Raw genomic sequence first — 26,008 nt, forward strand, 5'->3', positions numbered from 1 at the left:
ACATTGATATTGTTTATCAGATGTGAAAAGAATATATGGGCAAAAGCAAGAAAATTTTAAATGGCTTCCTGATGATTCTATTGTATTTTCAGTTCTTTCTAATGATTTTTTTCTTCTGAGTCTTCTTAAGAAAGTATGATGGGGTGGACTTGGTAATGTTTTCCCTAAGGTGTAAATACTTTTGGATTTCCTGTTTATGGTGGAAAATGCCAGCAGATCTGAGTTACCAGAATAGTCAATGTCCAGGATAATTTCTTTTCCACTGGGGTTTAGTGAGAACTCAGTGAAAAGGCTATATATTACTCAAGTCAGAAACTTTCCACAGATCATTTAAGACAAAGGGAACATTCAAAACAATGTGAAAGGCAGTATTAAAATAGGAAAGAAAGTACGTTTGCATGTACACACATATATATACACACAAACACATAACAACATGAAGCCAGTTTTATGATATTGATAGGATTATGGATTAATTTAAATCTCTGTGTAAGTCTCATCAGTTAACTTTTAATCTTAGATAATTTTTAAAAATCTAGCATTCACTTAGGAAGAAAGCGTTTTCAAAATCAAACTATAATTTATTCATAACAAGTACATATCAGGACAAGCAAAATATTTTGCTTCTGGGGGATATTTTATAGTGTAGTATTAATTTTCTAAGAGTGTAAGCTAGAATAATTCTAAAAGCAACACAATTCTGCAAAAAACATTATCTGCTAAAGGTGAGTTTTGTAATTAAATTGACTCCTACTATTCACTTTCATCATTTTAAAAATTTGCAAGATGAAAATTGGTAACCAGAAAGTTTCTGATTTCTTAAAAGAAGAAACTAATGATGAACATATATCATCAACTGAATGGTGAACATGTATCACCAGCTTTTAATTTGATATTTTTGTATTAATTACTTTAATTTTTAGGCTTGTTATTTTGATGAAAGATTAATATGTAGAGTTTGAACAATATAATTGACTCATAATTCTGTACAGTAAAATTACATGGACACTGCCTGGAAGTTTTCCCACACAAGACTAAGATTTGCAATAAGGCTTGGGAGATTTTTAGTTCAGGAACGAAAAAAAGAACAGGTAAAATTGATTAAACAAAATGCAAAAGGTGAGGGAGCCAATACAGGTATAAAGAGATTTATGGGAGGAGTTTGAGTCCCCTGAATACTTCTGAGTGAGAGTATTGGAGGAAGTCCCACTAGAAGAAGGGACTTTTGAAAAGTTATTAAAGAATGATGAGCATTTTTTTCCACATGTGAGAGCAACTACTGAAAGACACTTTTACATTAACATCTAGGGATTTAGCTGTTAAGATTTAAGATGTCCCTTAAAGGTGGGAAAATATTCATACTTTTTTTTTTTTTTTTTTCAGGTAAATACTGTGTAGGGCAGAAAGCATTTTGAGTTTTCTATCTAGGCAGGCACACCTGGGACAGGCTCATGACTCAACAATTGTGAGGCAGAACCCATCCAAATCTAAAATCATTACTAGGTAACAACAATGAAGGATACAGAGAATAAAGTGAGGAGGAAAGAGGAAAAGTTCTTATACAAAGAAAATAGTGCGACTGGCGTGTGAGCTGTGAGTTAATCAGGGCATTTCAAGCTCCTTTATTTCATCTATCTGCATCTCACTCCATCATCACATGGGCATCACTTTTATTGACCCTGTGTCTTGGGCTGAACTGTTTTTACTCACAGAAGCTTCACTGAGATTTAGGTGGTCTCCAAGTTTCAGGTGTTGGCCCCGCCTTTTCTGTCTATATTCTCTTCCATGGAACATTCAAGTTAAATATATTCCAGCACCGTGTGTATTTTTTTTTTTTTTTGGTACCAAATCACCATATTGACAAGTAATTGATGAAATGGTGTCAGTAAAATTTGTAAAATTGCTTTTGGTTTATATGTAATGTCTCCCAGCATATTAGGGTTTGAAGCAACCAGGGGAAAGCCTGGTCAAATTTTAGAGAACTGTTTATCAACACAAAAACAAAAGAAAATATACAGAAGGGTTTGTTGTGCTTTAGTGCTTGTACTGATAGTTTAGTGCCTTCAAACATTTAAAAAAAAAAAAAAAAAGTTTTCACTGCACCAAGATGTCTGGCCAAGCTATGAGTATAGAAAAATCTGTTTTCCCTGTATTAAAACTAGAGATTAGTGAAATATATCATCAGATTTTAATTTTGATGACATTATACTTTATTAAAAGTCATTTCCCTTTAAGATCTACATCTCAAAGGAAAAAAGACTTAGTCCAAAGTGTAAGGCTAAAAAGGATTGACAGTGATTCTTGGGATAAATGCTGTAAAATATTAAATTGTAGGTGTATTTTTATTAGTTTTACTATTACCTTTCCCAATCACATTTTCCCCATATACTCTGTATTTTTAGTGCACAGATTTGCAGAATCTGAGGTTTCTCACAATGCAAAAATTGCTTTATAGTAGATATATCTCTGGTTATCAAGCAACTTCCTAATCTGTCTCTAGTTCTGATGTCTCTTATGTAATCCATTGTTGTACATTCATTTGCTTATTTTGTATTTGGGAAGTGTATGGTTACAACAAATATAAAATTTTGCTCCAGAAAATAAAACAAACAAATCAATCTTTCTTCTCTGACTTCCATGTATATGTTAATTGTGTTATTATGTAATATAGTCAATCTCAGGGACCCCAAAGCTTAGAATTCTCTTTGACTTTGAGCTTTCAAAACACCCTCTCTTCATTGCCATTTCCAATTTTCTTTAATTTTATCCTTTTCCTCCCTAGAGGAAAATCTTTGTCTGTATTGGTCCAAGATTTAAGAAAATGTCAAGTGATGAATAAGATAATGTATAGGTATTGAAATACTAGACAAATTAGGTATTGTGACAAGCATCTTTGATTAGTTGAAACTCCTTAATGAGATGTGTGAGTTTGATAATGTTCAGGACTTTATAAAGGAATGAATAGTTGGCTACACTTGGTTTACAGTAGTATGGAAATAGTTTATATTAAATTAGTGAGCAGATAGAGATAAAAGGGAAGGGAGAGGAAGGAAGGAAGGAAGGAAGGAAGGAAGGAAGGAAGGAAGGAAGGAAGGAAGGAAGGAAGGGCAAGTTGGGGAAGATATCCCCTGCCTTTCTACTCTCTTCTATGATAATTTGTTTTAGTGTAGATTCTTATGATGGATTCTTTTCCTGAGACCCATTCAAGGCAAGGGTAAAATAAGAAATCATACTAAAAAAATAATAAAGTCAGGAGCCATAAAAAGTGGGCCTTCCTCCAACCAGTGATAGGAATCAGAAATTTGTCAAAGCTACTCTCTCTCAGTGGCAGGCTTTCCCTCTCGCTATTTCATGGCTCAGTTTTTCTCTTTCTTGTCTCTCAATTTTTCTCTTTCTTGTCTCTCAATTTTTTTGCTCATGTATTTTTCTCATGGATCATATACTTGTTGTTCTTTTTTTATGTTTTATTTTATTGCTGTTATTATAAGTACCTGGAAGAAAAATCTTGCCATAGGTCAAGTCACTGCCCAATCTGTGAATTTTCAAATAGTTCAAATAGTCATTGACACATATCCAGGCATGTGAGGGATAGAACATGAGTTTTTAGGGGCAGTGTACCCGTTACTGTTCTCAGCTGTGGCAAAAAGAACCCTCTGAAAAGAAGAAAATGATTTATTTAGCCATATAGGGATGTCACAAAATTGTTAGGACAGCCAGATATACAGTTTGTAGGCTGACTTTTAGGAACAACTCTATAAACACCTTTAGAGCTGGCTGTCTTAAGGCAGAGCTTCCCCTGCCCAAATTAGGAAGCTGCAAGCCAACTTGATACCCCAATCACTGCAGTCTCTGATAGCCCACAGCCCTATACCTTGTGCATCAGCCAATGGAGGATACCTAGCCTATTTCCTTATATCACTAGTTTATGTATCTACATATTGTAGGGATCATGTCTGATTAGCGAAACCTAAGTCATGTCTGCCCTGGAGCTGCAATGGAACTTTAGAAACAAAGGAGATTTGTTTGTTTAATTTTCAATTTGCTTGCTTTATTTTTGTTTCTTGGAAATATGGGTTTAACACTAAAAACATTCACATTGTACAAACAATTTTCCAAAATTCGGTAGCCTGTGTATTAACAACTTTTCTTAATAAATGGTTAGAGCCCATGGTAATCAGCTTCAGTATATGGTAGGCCATCAATGATGGGGTTTTGAGTAGTTAAGAATCATGCTGTAACTACAACTGACAGAGCATTCAGTTGTGCATGTATGTATGTTACAATATCTCATGTGTATACCTGGCATCTTGCTTGTTTGTATCATGTGACTTTAACTTTGCTTTTGTCTGAATTATTTCCTCACCTAGATATAGACTCTTTGGTATTAGAATCCTACCTTTCCTATAATATTATAGTTCACGTTTTGTTTTCACAAAGGAAAAACACAGGGTCATGACTCTATGTACAGCGAGAATATATGCTGTAGCACCAGTGAGTTAGATGAATTGAATAAGCATTATTAACGCTATCTGCAAACTTGGGGATCAAAGCTGCTTTCCCTAATGTGCTACTCTCTACAATAGGGATGCTTAGAGATCCTGCAAGAAATAAAAATAGATATCAGGGAATATGTGATCATCCTGAAGTTATAAGATAACAGTAAAAAGTATTGGTGCATATGTGCATTTTTTTCAAAGGAAAGGGTCTAGATTGTAAGGGAGTCCATGACTCAAACAAACAAACAAACAAAGGTTAATAACCACCAATCTAGAGAAAGCTAGTACATTTTAAGAAGAAAGCCCATTTTGGGTCAACTCCTGTGGCTATAAATCTCTAAAATAAACTATTCCATCTTGCATCAATAAACACACTCAAGTGAAGATGATGGGATATTTCATAATGTAATAGAGTGCTTCTGGGTCATCATTCTGAAAATGGATTCTCATGCTTGCCTGCAGATGAATAGGTGTAAGAGTTAGAGTCAAATATATACTGAGTCCAGGCGTGCCGAACATGTTTTCAAATAATTCCATTATAATCTTTTCACTTTATTTCTGCTGATTTGCCTTTTTAGTGATTATTTCTGAGGAATTTTGATCAACTGGATGTTCTGGTTGTGTATCCAGTATTTAAAACTTACTGCAACCCGTCTGTATTAGGTCCTAGGGCTACTGTAATGAAGTACCACAGACAGGATGGCTTAAAACAACAGAAATTTGCTCTCTAAATTCTGAAGGCTAGAAGATGAAAATTAGTGTCAGCAGGGCCATGCTTCCTCTGACGATTCTAGGGAATAATCCTTCCTTGCATCTTCCTAGTTTCTAGTGGGTCCTAGCAATCTTCGACATTCTTTGGCTTGTCAAGAATCTCTGCTTCCATCTTCATGTGACTTTCTCTATGTGTCTCTATCTGTGCGTGTTCTCTCCTTGTCTTATACAGATACCAGTTATTGCATTTAGGGTTGACCCTAATCCAGTGTAGCCTGGTTTTACATGTGCAAAGACCTTATTTCCAAATAAAGCCACATTCTGAGACTCCAGGTGGACATGAATTTTGGGATGATATGAATCAAACCACTCCATCATCTATGGCATTTTGTATAGTTCAAGTAAACAGCTTAGATCTTTTTTTAAACAGTCAAGGAAGGAATGTTATATTATGTGTAAGTCTGTCTACAGATGTACTCTAGTATTATTTATTTAGATGTATATAGAAGATTTATTCATGTATAGATACATTTCTAGAATACATACGTGACTTAATTGCCAAGATTGTCCCACGTTGTGTTAGATTTCTGAGGGATATAAATATTCAATTTTAATTATACAGAGCAACCTCTGACAATAAAGAACGTAAAGAACAGAATGTAATATTATATAATAGGTAAGAGTTTTCCATATGATATACAATGATACAATAAGAATTTCAAAAATTACACAAATAACTACAATAAACACATATTGAAATAAGCATTTTACAATAAAATATTGTAAGGGGACTGATGAGGACAAAACCTACACAGGTGTGGTTGTCGCTGAATGCTTCATTAAAGGGATGGCTTTTGAAAGGAATGAAAGGATTAGAATTTATGACCATTCATGATCAAGGAAGCAAATATAAAAAAGGTTGATACTTCTAAAGTTCGCTTGTAAGTGAAAATACTTTTAGTTGTTTATTGTTGTGAAGAAAGCAGTTAATTTTAATTGTAGCTGAATCCAATTTCAGTTTAGCTTACTTGCAAAGAATATGCTTTTAGTCCCCAAATCAATGCTCTAAGTATGTGTTATAAGAAGGCATGGTGGCAGGCAATCTGATTGATACAGCTAACGCATAAAACACAGAAAAACAAATCTGGAAGTTTCCACTATCAGATACAACTACATCAGTGAACTTTCTGCTTTTCAAAGACACAGAATTTTTACTCAGCACTTCTGAAGCAAGCCAGGACTGCCGTTTTATGGGAAATTAGAGTCTACCTTAAATTTCGTTTTATTTACTGTTGCAATCAATTAATTCCACCGAGTTGTAATTCCCTGCTCCAGAATGTTGGCTATATGCCAACATCGTACACAATTTTAGGAATGATTCTCAGTTTAAATGGTGTGACTTGTGCCCCTGGCTGCATCAAGCCACTGTTTCTGTTGTCTGATAGATGTAGCTAGTGCTCCGTGCTATGCTTCAAGGACAGGGAAAGATTTGATTTCTTATTTCATTTCTTTTGTAAACATTGTTTTACACATTGTTTTAGGTATCTCAGAATATTGTTAATTTACTAAATGAGAAAAGAATGCATGTAAGACATTTAGCATATTTAGACATGTATCTCTTAGCAAATGGAAACTATCATCATCATCATTGTCATGGGTTTCTGAGGTACAATTAGGACATCAATAAGCAAAGCTATGTACAATAAATATTTGCTTAGAAAATCATTCTAAGCAGACAAATACACAAAATCTCCATATTTCACTTACATAAAAGTTGGTACTGGGTAAGGCAAGACTCTATCTCTCTATCTTGCAGAAAGTATCATTCCATCTTTCACAGTATATGTCTGCATGGCAGACAAGACCAAGCACCATCTGCTTCACATTCTACCAACTTAGTAAAAATATGCAAATGAGACAGGCTTTTCAGATTGTACCAGCAGAAAAACCCTGAATTGTTTGCACGCCTGAGCCAATCACCAATGCTAGGGGAACGGGAAACATTGGCCACGTCTGAGTCACATTTCTACCCTTTAGTTACATAGGATCAACCCTACTCAAAACACACTTGGATTTGTTACAGGAAAGACGTGTTCTTTGCAAAAGAGTGATTAGATATTAGACTGATAAAATAAAATGTATCCAGAAAATCATCAAATGCTTCTATTTTCCCATCATCCTCACTCAATTTTCTTACTATCCCTCAGACCAGAGCATGTAAATAATTCTTTAATCACTGCAGGTCCAAAGTCACACATGGTGCATTTACATCACCATATCTTTGTTAGCAATGCTCTCTTGTATGTATTTAACCCCGTTCCAAACATATCAAGGGTCTTCACTCTTCTCATTTTATATTTACTTGCTACATTCAAGTTCTCTATAAAAATGGCACTAAGCAAGCTGCAGTCATATAACATTAAGTAAATGTTTATATCCATCTCTGTGCCTGGAAGGAAATTGGAGAACTGCTTTTTCAATCATCAGAGATGCATTATTCTGTTGCATTTGCTTCCCAGCCCCTTTCAATCCATTCCCCCCTCCTTTGTGCATCAGTGATCCAACATTAGTACAAGGGCCTAAGTGCTTAACCATTCTTCACGTTCCAACTTGAAATGAGTTCCATACCTTCCATGAAATATTTACACCTTAATTAGCTTTCACTCAAACACATAGACTGGATATGGGAGAATGAAAGAGCTAAGACTAGTTTTAGGTGTAAGTAAAGGAAATTCATGGTGGTGAGAGAGGAATCCATTTAAGCAAGTTGGAGAGGATGGAATGAGTGCTGCTTTCATAATAAACAGGAGAAGAAACAAATCCAAATAATAGATGAATAACACAAAAATAAATACACACATAACATACCATTTAGTCCATAATGGAAATCCATAAGACACAAGTTTGAGTGTTTTGTATTAGTTTTATTTTCAGAATTATTAAATGGGGAAGCTCTTTGTCTATGAAAACTTGTGAAAGTAAAAAACAAACAAACAAAAAAGAAATCACCTTAATTTGTACTTTTCAACTCGCTGATATCAGTTTTTTTTATTCCCCTAGTAGATTGAATACTTAAATAAAAATTTTATAGAGCTTATTCCTTGAGGAAAATTGGTATGGTAAATGACTAATTTTTTCAGTTCTTCTTTATGTAGTTTCATTCCAGAAAGCCATAGTGTATCCAAAATAGATAATCATTTCAATGGCAAAACAGCAAACATTGATCTATACTAAAGTACAAAAGTATCAAGCCCCAATTTAAGACAGTTTGTTGTCTTATTCTAAAATCCACGACTAACAGAAAAACCTGACACTTTGCCTTGCTTTTTTTTCTTTATAGCAGTTAACACTTCTTGAAATTATATTACATAATTCATTAATTGCCCATTTACACTCTTCTTACTGTTCTTTTTTGTTTTTTTTTAATTTGGTTAAAAAAAACATAATATGTGGTAGGAATACAAAATGCACTTTGGAAGACAATTTTGCAAAATTCTTACAAAATTAAACATACTCTTACCATACAATCCAGCAATCATTCTCATTGGTATTTATTCAAAGGAGTTGAAAACTTATGTCCCCCCCCAAAAAAAAAAAATCTACACACAGACGTTTATAACAGCTTTGTTCATAATTTCCAAAACCTTGAAGCCACGTTCCTTCAGTAGGTAAATGGATAAATACACTGAAAACCCGGGCAATGGAATATTATTCAGCAGTAAAAAGAAATGAGCTATCAAGTCACAAAAAGACATAGAGGAAATATAAGTGCATATTACTGAATACAATGAGCAGATTTTATAAGGCTCCATACTGCATGATTCCAACTATATGGCATTCTAGAAAAGATACAGTTATGGAAACAGTAAAACAGATCAGTGGTAGCCAGGGTTTAGTGGGGAGGGAGAGATGAATAGGTGAAACACAGATTTTTAAGCGATGAAACTACTCTGTGTAACACTGTATTGGAGGACATTTGTTCAAACTCTTAGAATGTACAATACCAAAGTGAACCCTAATGTAAACTATGGACTTAGGGTGATAATGATATGTTAATGTAGGTTCATTTGAAACAAATATACCACTCTGGAGGAAGACTTTGTTAATGGAGGAGGCTATATATATATGAATGAGGGCGGGGTAATGAGAAATCTCTGTATCTTCCTCTCAATTTTGCTGTGGAATTAAAACTGCTCTAAAAAATAGTCTATTAAAAGACTCACACACTGACACACAACATGTAATCTACTGTATTAACATTTTTTAAACGTATAGTACAGTATTATTAACTACATGCACATTTCTTTTTTAAAAATATGACAGGATCATTATTTTTTTCAGCATTATAGCCTCTGTATCTATTGTGAAACATATAGGAACTTGATAAATATTTGCTGAGTGAATAATAAATGTTACTTACATAAATTATATTTCTATAAATTGTATGGGATAGGCAACTGTTCATAATTCATAACCGTGAGAGTCTCCAAATTATGACAGGTATTCTTTAAATCGAACTTGTAATGACTTTGAAAGTCATAGAGAATCAGAAAATTTCACATTGATCAGACACTGCTTAAACTTGCTATCCCATCTTTTAATATGGGGCTGGAAGGCAGGGTGCTGTACTTTTGGTTACTGACATGCTGCATTGAAAGATAGAGCAAAAGCATGAAAGAAGGAAACAAAAGGAAAAAGAAAAAGAAAAAAAAAAGGAAGGGAGGGAGGAAGATAGAAAGAAAGCACGAGGAAAGAACCTTGACTTGGGCTGATCATTAAGACAATAGAGTGTTTACCAGCAGCTAAAACTTATTTACTTTGTCACTTTGAATGAGTCACCATTTTTATTAGTGTCGTTTGTAAATAAAGGGTTTGGATGAAGGGAATCTCCATGGTTCCTTAAATTTCAGCTTCAGATTCAAAGTATAAATTCGTAGTCTGTAGAAACAATACCCCATAAGCTGCAAGTTAATGATATTTGAGTAGTAAACTCAGAATAAATTCCGAGTGGACAGCCATTAGTACCTCAAACAAATCCCTAAATGACGGTAAATTGTGTTTGGATTTGCTTAGAGCTTTTCCGAATATTTTAGGAGTGTTTAAACATATTAAATATGAAAGTAGACTGTTTTCTAGTACATGTCATAAAGAAGTGTAACGTGCATCTAGTTAGCAGGTCGTCAGTCAATGCTATTTTTAAAGGTTTCATCATTCAACCTATATTTATGGTGGTAAAATGTTCATTGTAAAGAAAGTTGATTTAAAAGCACATTTATTTCTAGTGAGTATACAAATTCATAAATGTTTGAAACATTTGAAACAATTACTTAGGCAACATTAAACTTTTTTTAACCCTCGGACACGTAGAAAATGCTTAGAAGGACAACAGTAGGTGTCATGGGTAGTAACGAAGTTGGCAGAGTTCAAATGTAGAGACAAGAAAAAAAATACACCAGCTTCACATCATATTTTTGACACTTACTACTTATGATACTTAAATGTTCTCATTGTTTAAGTAGAAATGCCGCTATCCGCCCCCACAGTTGTTACAAGGGTCAAATGAGATAATAGCTATGAGAACAACTATCATGTTCTTCTTCATCGCTTCCATTAAATGTTACCTATTAACATGTAGCTGTTCACGACGAAGCATTTCTTTGCTTTGCTATATTCGTTCATCAGTTCTTATATGGAAAATACATGTACTAGGCTGAAAAATGGCCCAACGACAGCAGGCTCTAATCCCTGGAACCTGCGTGTGTTACCTGCAGGCAAAAAGGGTCTTTGCACATGTGATTAAGTTAAGGATTTTGAGATGGTGAGAATATCCTGAATTATCCTGGTGGACCCTAAATGCAATCACAAGTGCCCTTATTTGACACACACATAGGAGAAGGCAGTGTGAAGACAAAGTAAAGAGATATTCGAATTTGCTGGTTTTGAAGATAGGAAAGATGCAGCCACAAAATCAATGAATGCCTACAGCCATGGGAGACTGGAAGAGGCTGACACCATGATTTCAGTCAGGTGACCTCTACCTTTTGGCTCCAGAATAGTTAGACAATGACTTTCTCTTATTTCAAGCCTGCCAATTTGTCGCAAATTTTTACAGTAGCCTCAGGAAATGAATACAGTAGGGATTGGATGGGCAAGTATCCAGGTTATCTTTAGCAATAATTACTTAAGTGTATTATATGATAACAGATTCTATTTCCTACTATTAATTTTGAAACAAAACTGAAACTCTAGCAAGAATTCCATTTGTCCATGTGACACAATTTATAAATGATGGTAAAATACTCATCTGTTTCATCTTAAAGCATTAAGGGTCTGGGGTCCTGGGTCCTGGGTCCTGGGTCCTGGGCATTGTGCTAAGCAGGGAGGAAATCAGATCAATAAGATTTTCCAAGCTTTGTTGCAAATCTTAGTCTTGTGTGGAAAGACTTCCCAAAACACATTATAAAATGATATAATAGTAATATAATATATACCAGGGACCAAGCATTTTACTTATTTACTCCATACAAAATACATTGAGTGGGAAATTTGCTAGCATTGGGATATACAACAATGACAATATGATGTTGATGACAACAGCTAACGTTTTACTAGTATTTATTCTGTGAATACTACCAGCCTGTGCCAGGCTGCATATTACCATGTTACGAGCTTTACATGCATTATCCCATTCAATTTAAGCAACTGTTTTCATTTGTTTTGTTTTGTTTGTTTGTTTAATGCAGTGACCTCAGATGCACAGAATTGAATCAGTCCATGATCTATGGTTCTGTTTTTTGGAAAACCTTTCTCATGTGACATTGTCTATGTACAGTCTTTAATTTTTTTAAGTTTTTTTTTAATAAACACTAGTAAAGACACAAACTAACATGTGAGCTAGACCTTGCCAAAAATCTCTTTTAGCATTATCATTCATAATTTTTAAACGAAGGAGTTGAGGGATCGATAAAAGGTACACAGTTAATCACGCAGCTAAGGGTTGAAACCAGGCTGTCTGACACAAGAGCTAATGCTTTCTGCTCTTCACTAAAACTTATACTGTGTATTCAAGTTACTAAGTTCAGTCTTTTATCATTTTTGCATTAAAGCTAGTTGAAGTTTGAAAAACTTTCTACTCTTTTAAGTGTAATTTCACCAATCAACTAAAACATCTTACCTTTTGCACTTTCCTTTCCTCCTCCTCCTTCCTGTGAATGGTTTGTTCACATTGGTATAGTTAAAATCATACCAGTGAAACATTAGTGCAGAGAAACTTTTTGTACTCTTCACTAAAATAAAAATTGTATCATTGTTGAAATATCATGTTTCCCTGAAAACAAGACCTAGCCAAACAATCACGCGTCTTTTGGAACAAAAATTAATATAAGACCTGGTATTATATTACATTGTATTGTATTATGTTACATTATATTATCATATTATACCTGATAGTCTATTATATAATACCTGGCATTATATTATATTATACCCAGTCTAATATTATAGTAAAATAAGACTGGGTCTTATGTTAATTTTTGCTCCAAAAGATTATTCAGCTAGGTCTTATTTTCGGGGAAAAATGGTAAATAGAAATTACACTACTTGGCTATCTCCCAAAATATTGGGTCCTTTGGAACCTTATGTTTGAAAGTTGTAGAAGGCAACATTAGTTAGACACAGCATAGTTCTCCATCCGTCATTGAGACCTGTGTTCCAAGAATTTTTATAGCCACAGGGATGAGTAACTTCCATTTCTATTACCATTTTCCATTTTCTCTAAAAAATAGACCCTTTAACACATCGTGGTGCATATTAATCACTTAAAATGTATATCAGAAAATTGCAAGTGAGTTTCTATTTCACAGGAACTTAAAATACAGGAAGAACACTCCTTCCTCTAAAACGATGTATGACACCCCTTTTGAATTTAGCATTGCACATTGATTTATAATCTCTTCCCTACCCCAAGCATTTTTAAAACCTAGGTGTCTTCCTCCACGCTTCTGAAACTTGAGTATACCCGAGAAGCACCTGGGGATCTTGTAAAAAATACAGGCGCTAATTAAGGGCGGGAGGGGGCCTGGAAACTGCATTTCTAACCAGTTCCCAAGTGATGCTAAGTTAGCCAGTGCCTGTCCCACACTTTGAATGGCAAGCCTCTCCCTAGGTGATTTTCAAAATCTGCTCAAAGGGCACATGCTGACTGATGACTACTGGTTATTTAGAGAGTTTCTTTCATATATAGATACCTGGAAGCTGTTTAGAAATTCAGTACCAGTTACCTATGACTTGAGGCTTGGCCACCTGCATTTCTTAAATTTAGGTAGAAAAAAATCTGTTATTCAGATGACGTGTTCACAGCGGTTGACTCAGTAACTCTGATGGCTTCTGAAGGGACATGTTCAAGAGTAGCTTTTGTAGCACTAACAGTATGGTTTGGGGCAGCCGTGGAGAGGATATACCACAGTCGTCTTGGGTTTCATGTACTCTGGCCAAGGAAGAGCAGGACAACCGATGAAATGGTCTGCTGTGTACTATGAACAAGAGGTAATTCCCCGATACTAACTTTAGAGGTGCTGGCAAGACTGAATACTAGATAGGCAAAGCAACCGATGGACCCTGTAATATTATAACAGGGACATAATTAATGGTATAGCCACAGAAAAATAAGGCATCTGAAATCTTAAGAAACAAGATCCATGTTTGGTCATCTCGGCCCTGAAATACATACGCTCCCCATCCACTGCTGTGTAACTGCCTTGCTGTAATATTCCCTTCCTCACCTCCTTGACCTCCTCCTTTTGCATCACAACTGTCACTGCCGTTTGGGAACCCAGTGCCCGTCACAGAGTAGATACTCAGTAAGTACTTGTGAGCTTCATGTCTTTTTTCAATAAAAATGTCTTACTAAAGAAGGAATAAAAACTGCCACTGTCATCTCAACTCCTGCAGCTTGCTGGCAGGTTACATGTGTAATTGCATTTTTTGGCGGCAAACCCTTTTATATACATGATTTCACTTAATCTGTACAATCCAGTAGTCAAGCAGAACACATTCTGAAATGGAAGAAAGCGATAAGGAAAACTAAATCTTTGAGACTTCCCCAGATGCTTAATTTCACAGAGCTAGAAGAGAGTGGAGAGGGAGCTTGGCACTCCATTTTCCCTTTCCTTTTAAGGCGATTTCTTGGTCTCCCTACTGTTCTCCCAAATGTGAAACTAAGGACCTAAATAACTGCCTCTGTTATTCTTTCTAAATATCATATGCAGGTGTCGACTGTAAACCCACTATTCTTGCCACAGCTGCGAGAAAATAAACCTCTTTTTGTATTCTTCATAAAGTTGTTTCTGTCATGTTGGATGTTACATCTCTCATATTCTAATGGATTTCTTCTCTGCTCGATAAGATTATGTCTTTGTTGACATGGGCTTTCAATAAAATTACCCTTGTCTTTTCTTCTAAACAAACTAACAGAATTTTATAACTTTTCTCACAATTTAAACTTATCTGATAAATCTGCTAGGTATATATATATTTTTTTTAAATCAAAATTATTTTTATTTTAAGAGATTAAAAAAAGGATGAAAAACTCATTTATCGGTTGATATTGTATTTCCATGTTAGGTTCTAATATTTTACAAGTTTGAAGAACAAGGTTTTATATCAAAATGACTAGGCTGGTATGCATTTTAAGTTATTTTAACATGAGAAAAAAAATGGCCCTCTCATTCAGTAATAGTTGGTATTTGACTGTTGAAATATAGATTGCTATGTTTTATTTCTTAAACTCTATATCTGAAACTAGTTCTTATAGACAATTTCAAAGGTTCATACATTTTCTAGATTTAAGAACACATATTTTATGTATAGTGCTCCGTGTGTGTGTGTGTGTGTGTATACATGTGTGTATATATATATATATATATATATATATATATATATATATATATATATATATATATATATATATATATATATATATATGTATATATATGTATATATATATATATACTGTTGTCTGCCACTTGCAGCCTCCCCTGGTCACCAGTTTAATTTAAAATAAAGTTGAGTGTATGGAAACAGCCATATGTTCACCAATGTCCATTTTCCCAATAGAACAAATGAGTTTTGGCTGGAAATTTATTCCTGGAAATGTCAGCTAGAGTCTACATTTACTAGCCTCCCAGCATCTTTTGCAGTTAGTCAGGGATACGTGGCTATATTTTGGGCCATAGCTGTGGAAAAAACAAACAAACAAACAAACAAAAAACTCTGAGTCCATGGCTATATAAAAAGAAAACTAATTGCTTTTCTAGTTTTTTTTTTCCACTAAGTGCCCAGTGTTCACCTTTATTCACAATGACTAAATGAAAAATTCTTCTTCAGTCTGAAAATCCTTTGTATGTCCATTTATTTTAATAAGATCTACTCCATATCATATTGAGTGGTTTTCTCATCTTTGTCTTTTCTTATCTTTGTCTTTGCTCTTGTTCAAATAAGGGAAAGTATTGTCTTCATATCTCGATCTTTATTCTCCAACTTTTGTGGAAGACTATGCTTCACCCCTATACACTTTGTCAGAGCTAGATTAATGCCCCCTCTGTGTGTTCTGTCACTGCTCCATACTTCTCCTATCTTAAAAGTTATTATACTTTACACTTGCCTATGGTTGGGGAGGGCAAATACCTACCCATTCTCTATTTATCCCCATTTTCTAATGTGGTACATGACACAGTAAGTTTTTGATGAGTAACTAATGAATACCTAACCTGAGTCCTATAGGTATACTTCTTTTTGGATGTGTGATCATTTTTCTTTTCAGAATCAGCATTCTGGGATGGGAGATGGAGGATAAAACCTGTTTAGGTAGAAAGGAAACTTTCTAAAATACTTGGGATTGTTACTGGAAATACTACTATTTGTACAGCTCCAAGGCCATTAAACAAATACACCGTTAAATAGACATAGCCCTAGATATGGAGCTTGAAACTAGGTATAAATCACTTTATGTTCAATGTCTTGTGAATCAACAGAACAGAACATAATGCATCCATCACCATATATTTGATCCCCTGTACCTTCATCTACCACCCCTCTCCCCCCTTACCCTCTGGTAACCACTAAACTATTGTCTGTGTCTATGAGTTTGTGTTTCTCATTTGCTTGTCTTGTTCTTTTGTTGTCTTTGGTTTATATACCACGTATCAGTGAAATCTTATGGTTGTCTACTTTTTCTGTCTGACTTATTTTGTTTAGCATTATAATCTCAAGATCCGTCCATGTTGTCACAAATGGTCCTATTTCATATTTTCTTACCGCCAAATAGTATTCCATTGTGTATATATATACCACAACTTCTTTATCCATTCATCTAACAAAGGACATTTTGGTTGTTTCCATGTCTTGGCCACCGTAAATAAAGCTGCAATGAACATTGGAGCACACTTGTCTTTATGGATAAATGTTTTCAGATTTTTTGGATAGATACCCAGGAGAGGGGTTGCTGGGTCATATGGTAATTCTATACATAATTTTTTCAGGAACCTCCACACTGCCTCACATAGTGGCTGCACCAATCTGCATTCCCACCAACAGTGTATGAAGGTTCCTTTTACTCCACAGCCTCTCTAACACTTTTTACTATTTGTCTTGTTGATGATAGCCATTCTAACTGGGATGAGGTAATATCTCATTGTGGAATTTATTTGCATTTCTCTAATGATTAGTGATGTTGAGCATTTTTTCATATGTCTATTTGCCATTTGTACGTCCTCTTTGGAGAAATGTCTCTTCGGGTCCTCTGCCCATTTTTCAATTGGGTTTTTTGTTTTTTTTGTTGTTGAGTTGTATGAGTTCCTTGTATATTTTGGATTTTAGCCCCTTATCGGAGGCACCGTTTGCAAAAATCTTCTCCCATTCTGTTGGTTGCCTCTTTATTTTGTCGATGGTTTCTTTTGCTGTGCCAAAGCTTTTAAGTTTGATGTAGTCCCATTCATTTATTTTAGCTTTTACTGCCTTTGTAGTTAAATTCATAAAATGCTCTTTGAACCCAACGTTCATAAGTTTAGTACCTATGTTTTCTTCTATGCAGTTTATTGTTTCAGGTCTTATGCTTAAGTCGTTGATCCATTTTGAATTAATTTTGGTACATGGTGAACAGACAGCAGTCCAGTTTCGTTCTTTTGCACGTGAATTTCCAATTCTCCCAGCACCATTTATTGACGAGGCTATCTTTTCTCCATTGTATGTTTTTTGCTTCATTGTCAAAAATTATCTGTTCACATTTATGTGGGTTTATTTCTGGGTTCTCAACTCTATTCCATTGATCTATGTGTCTGTTTTTCTGCCAATACCATGCTGTTTTGATTATTGTAGCCCTGTAGTACAAGCTAAAGTCAGGGAGTGTGATACCTCCAGCATTGTTCTTTTTTCTTAGGATTGCTTTGTCTATTTGGGGTCATTTGTGGTTCCATACAAATCTGATGATTTTTTGTTCTATTTCTTTAAAAAATGCCTTTGGGATTTTGGTGGAGATTACATTAAATCTGTATATTGCTTTGGGTAATATGGCCATTTTAACTGTATTGATTCTTCCAAACACACAATGTGATTTATAGAGGATGTAATACAGAATTGTATACCTGAAATTTATGTAACTTTACTAACAACTGTTACCCCAATAAACTTTAATTAAAAAAAAAAAAAAAAAAAGAACCTAATGCAACCTTTACGGAAGCAGATACAGAGCTCTCTATTTTCAATGTCAGAGGCAAGTTTTTTTAAGACAAATATAAAGTCTATCTTGTTTTTATTCTACTTTTTTCATATTATTTATCTCATAAGTTTAGAATCATTATCATTTTTATAGTCATTAATATTCAAAATATCTACCAAAAGTTTTTATTTTTTAATTAAGATCTTTTGAAGATTTCCTTAGAAAATGTGGTGATACTAATAAGTATTAAGGATACAGAGTCATCTGTGCATTGCCTTAATAGTGTTGATTCAGTTAGATTTCTTAGAAACAGTTTCTACTTCAATCTTTGGAAGTTGCTCTTTGTGCCAGGAAAGGTAAATAACGTAATCCATTTCCTTTCAAAAGCAAGCTGGATTCATTGTCTAGCAATAATAAATCCAAATCTTCCAATGTGTGAGTTTTATCACAAGAGCGATCTTTCTCTAAAGCCGTATGGTCAAACACTATGGATTTATGAAACTAATATTTATTGAAAGAGTATCTGAGTTCTCCACCTGAACAGAACAATAGTGAGTTAGTGACTCTATGGAAGTAGTTTGTTGCTACATGCTCCTGACCATGGGAAGATAGAATTTGCACAAAAGCTCAATTTTGTGTCACCCTTACCTGTCAACATGTTATCTTTTTTTTTGGAACATGTATATGATTAGAAAACAATTGCATATGAATAAATAAATGCATACATGTGCATCTATAGGTATCCAGGTATTAGATAGAACTCACTTGGGATCAGCCATTTGGAAAACTGAGTCAACTTGATCCACATACAAATTTCCCAGCTTTATGAAAGTATAGAGCCCATTCCATATGTCTGTAGGCTCTATGCCTCACATACTGGGGTGCCAAAAATATATATATACAAGTGGACACTTTGGTCACCATTGCTTAAGCAGTAGTTTGCCGTAATCAGAAGTGTCTGGACACTGATGGTAATAACCTCTTTGAGCACCTCTTGTAATTGCAGAGGTCAAACATGTTTGCAGAAGTCAACAGATGACTTGTATTGATCTTTTGTTATCTGTATATATCGAGTATTACATTTTTAATAGTGTTTTCCTTTCTTAAAATATGTATGCATTTTTTGGCACTCTCTGTATACTTACTTCCCTGCCATCAGACACCATTCAGGCCAACTCCTCTCTGAAAAACATCTCTGTGATACCTTTTCAGACTTCTCCCATGTAAATTAATTGACTTTCTCATCTGTTCCCATCACAAGTAATACATAGCTCTCCATTGTGGCTTTGATCACTGTTGCTGGCTAGTTTCTGTTAATGTGTCTGTCTTATCTGCTGCATACCGAGGAATGCTACACTCTAAATGCTTCATGGCAGGGAAGAAGTAGGAAGTAAGGATTTAACAACCTAAGGCTTAATGACTAAATGGATAGGTGAATTTATGATTAAACGTGTATTAAAAAGTGTGGCAGCTTTGATTATAAGTGTCAATATGTGAATTATTAAATAAATTATGGACCTTGCTTTGAAATATTAACTGAGTAATTTAAATAGCCTCTGACCTGTAAAGACATTGCTATTTACTGGGGAATATTAATGATATATCTGTAGAAGAGTCTAACATTTCATTAGGGAATTTAATGAGTTTGACAAGATGATCCTGGTGGTCAGTTCAATCCTAACATATTATTATAATATGATTAGAATGAAGAAGAAAAACTCAGTTAAGACAAACAAATCATTATATCTGACAATAACATTATGGCTACGATTCTACCTAAGGAATATTATATACACCACTGAAGCCAGAGGAGAACTCAGTCAGCATTGAGTCCACCGTTCTCACTTTCTAGATGAGAAGTTGGTCCCTTAAAATGGCTAGGATAATTCTTTGTTTGGTTGATTTATTTCAAATTGGCCCTGGCTATAACTCACAGAAACAGTAGAACAAACTTCCTGCAAGCAGTCTCCAAATGTACTGATCTGAGTTTGTGCTGTAAATTTTATAAGTTTTCGCCCTTCGGGTAGAGTCAAGGGTCATGTCACTGTGCCCACCACTGTGTTACCTTATGTTTGTTTGGTAGGGGCGTTTGTTCCCTGCTGGCACTTGGTAAATGATTACATTTTTTGTCTAAGCTCTCACAAATCTGTGAAGAGATTGTAATGTGTGTCACAGGGAAAGCTAACAACAAGCAGCATGTTAGTTATTTTATGATTTAATGAATAAATACATAAAATATATACTTATATATTTAATATATATTTATACATACCGTGTTTCCCCGAAAATAAAACGCAGCTGGACAATCAGCTCTAATGCATCTTTTGGACCAAAAATTAATGTAAAACCCGGTTTTATTTTACTATAAGACTGGATATAATATAATATAATATAATATAATATAATATAATATAATATAATACCAGGTCTTATATTAATTTTTGCTCCAAAAGACGCAGTAGAACTCATTGTCCAGCTAGGTCTTACTTTCGGGGAAACACGATATGTAATAAGACCTTTTAAGGGTAAATTATAATTGTATGCATGCATGTTCAACATAGGAACAAAAAACCAGGAACGAGGAAAATAATAGGAAATTGTTGTTATCGTGGAAATAGTTAGACTATATGAGCATACCAAACAAATATAGTCCTGACCCCTCTGTAGATGGAATATATTATGTTTTGCTTTCAAATTAGTATCTCTAATTTTACTCATGGTACCAAATTTTTTGGATAAACATTATATTAATGGCTGCTTATGTATAATACCTGCCCCACACCTAAAGAAATTAACTATATGTCAATGTATTTATCTCTCTCTCTCTATTAGATTATCATTATGATTATCACAATTTATTAAATTATCATTATGATTATCTAGATTATCTAGATTTGTATCCTGAAATGCATCAAACATTCACATACATTTTATTCTAGATATTTTTGTGATTAACCAAGTTTTCAGTAAGAACCCTATATCAGTAAATAGTATGATGCCATTTGAAAAATTTTTAGTAGGATTTGTACACTTGGAAAATAATGACTGTCAATAAAACACAGAAGGATTCACAGCATTTTTTTATACAATTTGGGCACAGTTAATTAACACATCTGAGGAAAGAGTAGCTTCATTGAATGTTCCTGTTAATTCAAGTTACACAGCTCTGACCCATACTCCTTGATCCCCTGAACTGATTTTTAAAAGAACTTACTGTTTCAACAGCCATCATTGGGCATCCTTCTACAACTGCAGCCAATTAAATTCTTATAAAATTAAGCTCCTTTGATTATTTTGTCTCTTCCAGAGCCTCAACCTGAACATTTAAGTGTCACTTGTGTTTTTCCGTGACTCAAAATGAAAAGTAAAAATAAATTGAGTGAATGTATATTGGTTGTAAATTCAGCAACTTGCGAAGGCTCATCCTTTCTTTCTTCAACTATAAAACAGAGATAATCATAATATCTCCCACATAGATTTGTTGTGAACATTTAAATGTATGGAAAGACTATGAGAGCAGCTACTGGCTCATAGCATCCCAATGTTGGCTATCTGAACCATAATTATTATTATCATGGTGAATTAATAGTAAAATAGACAAATTGCACATTATTGTCAAGTGATTTTTCACTTATGTTTATTAGATATATTCATGTGATCAGTGACAGGACTGTGAGGGAAAGCTCCCAATTGACATTTCTAATTTATTTATTTCTGGTTAGTTGGTTTACACGATTCTCTCTCTAACACCCACCGCTATTTATTTTCTCTGCAAGATCTTTCCTTCTCTCACATTTATTTTCTTTCCAGTCTGTTAAAAACAGATGAGAAACTCAGATTCATATTCAGTAATTGCCCTTAGAGCTAACAGAATTAGGTTCTTAATGCAACACACTTGATGTGTTGTACCTGAGGCATCAACATAATCATTATTTTCAAAAGTTATGTTATTTTTGATACCTGCCTGTGTGCAAAGACCTGATCACTGCAGGAGCATTGTAAGAAATCGGCTCACATTATTATGGAGGTAGGTAAGTATAAAATCTGCAGGGTAGGCTGGCAAGTTAGAGACCCAGACAGAAGCTGATGTTGCTGTCCAACTCTGAAGGCTGCCTGCTGCACAATCCCCTCTTGCTTCAGGGAGGTCAATCTTTTATTCTGTTCCTTCTTCAACTAATTGGATAAGGCTCTTCCAAATTATGCAAGGCAATCTGCTTTTCTCACAGTTCACCAATTTATATGTAAATCTCACCTACAAACACCCTCACAGAAACATCCAGAATAATGTTAGACTACCTACCTGGGCACTGCAGACCAGCCAAGTTGACACATAAAAGTAAGCATCAAATTCTGTTTCTTATTTCATCAAGAAAATAGAAGCTATTATCCATGCTGGATATTGGGCATTTACACTTCCAGGTTCACTTTCCACCCCTTTTTACACTGCCTTGTATCCCGTATATCTGTACTTTATAGACTACATCAATTTGTTCTTTTGTAATTGGTTTCCTGTTGGGTTTGGCCAATGGGAATCCCTGGCAGCAGATGGAAGGGATCTGGGTAGTGAGGTCAGTATATTTGTGGACACTTCTTACGTGGTCAACTAAATCTGTCAGGATTTTCAACCAAAGTCCACAGCTCTTCTCAAGCATCCTTCTTTGTTTAGCTTTCTTCTCTTGGATTTAAGTCTAATCTCCTCCTTTGTCCCTTCATGCCTGAAGTAGTTACAGCTTCAAGCTACTGCACTACGTCTTATAGCTTCCTTCATACTCCTTACATCTAGGCAAACAATTCCTCCATTAAACTTACTCAAGATCATATTATTTTGACTGTCTCTTCTTTTTTCTGATGGAAGCCTGCTTATTGCATCTTAAGAAGCAAGCATTTGGATGCATTTATCTCATTGTGTTGAGATATGACTTCCAGGTGTATCTTCTTTTGGGCTCAAATAAATTTTTATAAAAATTCTCTCTCTCTAAAAAAAGCAAGTTTTCACATACTCCCAGCACATCTAGCAATCTATTTGCATTGTTACCTATTTACTCTGCCTTCATCCTTATTCTGGGTGAATTACCCACATTCTTATCTCAAGTCAGTCCCTACACTTGTGCATTGGATCTATATTCCACTCATGCTGAAGGACGTCTAATTATTATCCCTTATCTCTTATGTATCACTAATTTCTGTCTCTATTTTATAAATACCATGTTGTTGTATCTTTCATCTTTGAAATATCATGATTCAATCCTACATTTCATTACATTTACGACCTTACTTTTTTCCTCATTTTTGTAAAACTCTTTAGAAGTTTGCCTATTCTTAGCATAGTTCCATCCTCCAAATTCACACTTGAACCTACTCCATAAAGACAGCACTTCCCTGTCAAAGTCAATAATAAACTCCATACTGATAAATGGAAATGTTCATAGTTCTACAAATGTTAATTAAATTACAGCAGTACTTGCCACATTTAATCACTCCCACTTTCTTAAAACGTTTGCCTCATTTGGCTTTTATGAATCCACATCTCTGGGATGTTTTCCATTTTCACTGACCATTCCTACTCATTCTCCTTTGATAATATCTGTTCCTTATGTTTCTAACAGCTGTTTCACTGTTGGAGTAGTCAGCTCTCAGTCGTCAAATGTCTTCTCCTTTTCATCTACACTGACTCTTTGATTGATTTCTTCTGTGTCACATTTGTAACATTGAACAATGTATACTTCTCATATTCATATTTTCTTCTCAGGTCACTTCTCCTTTGAATTCCAGATACTTATATCTAAATTCTTACTCAGTATACCTATTTGTATGTTTAAATGATATCTCAAACTTAGGATATGCAAAAGCAAACCTCCTACTATCTTCCTCATATGTGAGGTTGTTGAGACAACTTGTAGTCATATCCATACCTCCCTTTTTCTCACATATGAAATCCTTTTTAATGTTTCAAAATAAATAATGCAATCTTACAGATGCCAGCTGCCTTAGTGATCCTGTAGTAAATCTACCATGTTGCCTTATTACATGTCCAGAGCTTTGACTCCATTCTACAACGGGACCAGAGAACAACTGATAGATAACCATATTTTCCAGGATATCAAAATGTAGTATAATTAATCTTACTGTTAGCAAACTTTTGTATTGGTCATCAGAAAGGATTAAATTAACTTCTAAGTTAATTGAAGAACTTACTACTCATATTCTTTTGTAGGAAAGGGGGGAGATGATTTATGAATCAACATTTTGGTCTTTGTAAACTCTGTGCCCGGTTATTTAGAGAGACTTGAAATTGTTAGAAACATTATTTTTGTGATCCAAATTTCAAAACAGTGTAAGTAGTAAAATTAAGTGAGCAGAATCTTTGTTACAGTAAATGTCAAGGATTTTCTTTTAATACTCAGGTCCCTTTCTGAGGTGAGTCTCTTTTTATTCAGTGAAAACAGCTTGTTTCATCCTTTTTTATTTTTTCATTTTTTTACACTTTGAGAGCTTTGAAATGAAATCCTTTATTTTAAAATTATCCAATTATATTTTCTATGTATAGAAAAGTTTATTTAGATCTTGCAACCTATCTTTCTTAGATTTCTATTTTTTAAGGACATGAAATTATGCAAGAGTATGATAATATAAGAAAACCACTTCTAGTACCATTTATTGGGCATTTTTATGGGGTACTGTGTTAAGCTTTTTGTATATATTATCTCATCTTCATAGCAACCTCATAGAACAAATGTTAAAATCTCTGATTTACAGGGAAATCTAATAAAGCTCAGTAAAGTTAGCATGCCTAATTTCACCCAAATTGTACAAAGCAGAAACTGGATTCAAACTAATGTTTATCTGGCTCTAAAATCCAGGTATCCATTAAGTGATACACATTAAGCAATAGTTTCCTTTTGTCAAGTTGTGGCTTTTCTTTTTTATGGCCCATATTTCTCCCATCTTCTCCACAATCAAAGCAGTATCATTATTCCTACTTACCCCACATCTGCTTTTACCTACATGGTCTTCCTGCAGCCTTGGGGTAGGTTCCTGTTCCAGCTAAAGATGTGGCCTAGATGAGATAGAACGCTTCTGTTAAAACACTTCCAGGACCTGTATCTGGATTCATTGCCTTCCATTGCCATGATTGTTGAATTCCTGTTATAACTGAACTTGAATTTTAGCCGACCAACTTAACTGTGGGTTTAGACTAGAATCTGTTTTCTTAACCTTGTCCTTGTGTTTCTTTATAGTGCTTTAACTTTGATGCTCAGTAAATGGTTCAGCATCCCCTGTTGACCTAAGTCCCACACTGGAGGAAGTCAGATTTCCCTTTCCCCCTATATCATTGCTGGTGTGCTAATTACTGATATTTCAACCTTTCATAGTTTCAAAGTTTAAAATACAAAACCATTCCAACTTGCAGACCTGCCCAAGCCACTTCCAGTGACTTTTCCATACAAATGGCCTCTCTTGGCTCATAATGTGGAATTTCCTAAAATCTCTCAGAGGTTCACAAATCCCAAAGAAGCAGCATCTAGCCTTGGGATGCTCCATACCACATGCGAAGCAGCCCCAGGCCATGCGTTAGTGGCAGCTGGCCTCAGTTTGCAGCTTAGTCTCTCCCAGGAACCTCCAAGCTCAACACAAGTGGCAGCCATCTGCAGATGACTTTGTAGTTCATACAAAGTGGCCCTGGGCAGGGCAAATGCACAGCTGGCTTTGACCTGCTACAGAGCCCTTCCCAAGAGGTTCCAGAACCAACACACCTGGCAGCCAGCTTCAGACCACACAAGAGCACCACACAACCCAAAGGGAAGACTAGGTAGGCACCAGGACCCCGCTAAAGTGAATCTTGTTCTGTAGTAAGCCCATGTACCACAGCTTCTCCACTGTAGTCAAGGCCAGTCATCATGACCAGCTGGACTGGGGTCAGGCTCTCCCATTAACATGCGAAGAGCAACCAAGTTTGAACTACAGCAGGAGGGCACACACAACTCATATAAGGGACACACCTGAAACACCCAGGTCAGGTGGCCAGGGACTGCACCATTGGGACCCATATGATACCTCCTACATATGGCCACTCTACTAAATCTTGGAA

The 26,008-nt window shown here is 35.1% G+C and overlaps 1 protein-coding gene across 6 annotated transcripts in view; it reads left to right on the top strand.

Moving 5' to 3' along the window:
• The window catches only part of LUZP2 (leucine zipper protein 2), a 464,261-nt gene that overhangs the window by 260,593 nt on the left and 177,660 nt on the right, over positions 1-26,008 (top strand). The window lies entirely within an intron of this gene.

Source organism: Rhinolophus sinicus, linkage group LG06 (assembly GCF_036562045.2).
Source record: "Rhinolophus sinicus isolate RSC01 linkage group LG06, ASM3656204v1, whole genome shotgun sequence".
In the NCBI taxonomy this organism is placed as follows: Eukaryota; Metazoa; Chordata; class Mammalia; order Chiroptera; family Rhinolophidae; genus Rhinolophus; species Rhinolophus sinicus.